We start from the raw sequence: 818 nt of genomic DNA, 5'->3' as shown, positions 1-818 counted from the left end.
ATATAATAATTGGATAATAATTAGAAAAAAAGATTAATATATTTTTATAAATATTATGAACTAATTTAAGAGAAGAACTAATTTAAGAGATAAGAATTAAAAAATATATAATTATATTATTATTTATTATATTATTATTTACTATTTATTATATATATTATTCTTTATCATTATCATTTAAAAATACATAATAAAAATTAATCTGGATTCTACAATCTTAGTTATTATTTTATGATTTCAAAGCAATAATTAATACAGTGCGCTATAGCATTTAATTTTGCGATAATTATATTCAATAACTTTGAATATTTGTTAAAATTTGACAAATATTATACTTGAATCATTAATATTTGTAATGAAATGTTTATAATATTTAGCAAAAGCACACTTTTTTAAATTAGTTGTACTGATTTGCATTACATTTAGATTTATTTTATACTTGCAAAATAATACCAAATAAATTGAATTACAAATCATAATTTTTTTGTGCATTTTTTAAAATTTCATTACTATTTTGATGTAGATTATTATATGAAATGTTGTATCACAGATAAAAAAATGTTGTAAAACAGAAACTTAAATAAAAATTTAGAATAATATAGCAATAGGATATCAAATTTTCATAGTATATCATAGTGTAACTCTCACAGTGCATTATCAAATAAATATAAGATTTAAAAATAAATTATGTATAATTTTTTCAGATATTTCCTATTTACCCATTTTGGAAGAAATGTCAAGAAGAAATCTTTATCAAAATATACATTTGTATAATAAAATATACATTTGTATCGATAAAGATTTCATAATATTTCTTC

The sequence above is a fragment of the Atta colombica genome, unplaced genomic scaffold, assembly GCF_001594045.1.
Source record: "Atta colombica isolate Treedump-2 unplaced genomic scaffold, Acol1.0 scaffold153, whole genome shotgun sequence".
NCBI lineage: Eukaryota > Metazoa > Arthropoda > Insecta > Hymenoptera > Formicidae > Atta > Atta colombica.
This window is presented reverse-complemented; position numbering follows the sequence as displayed.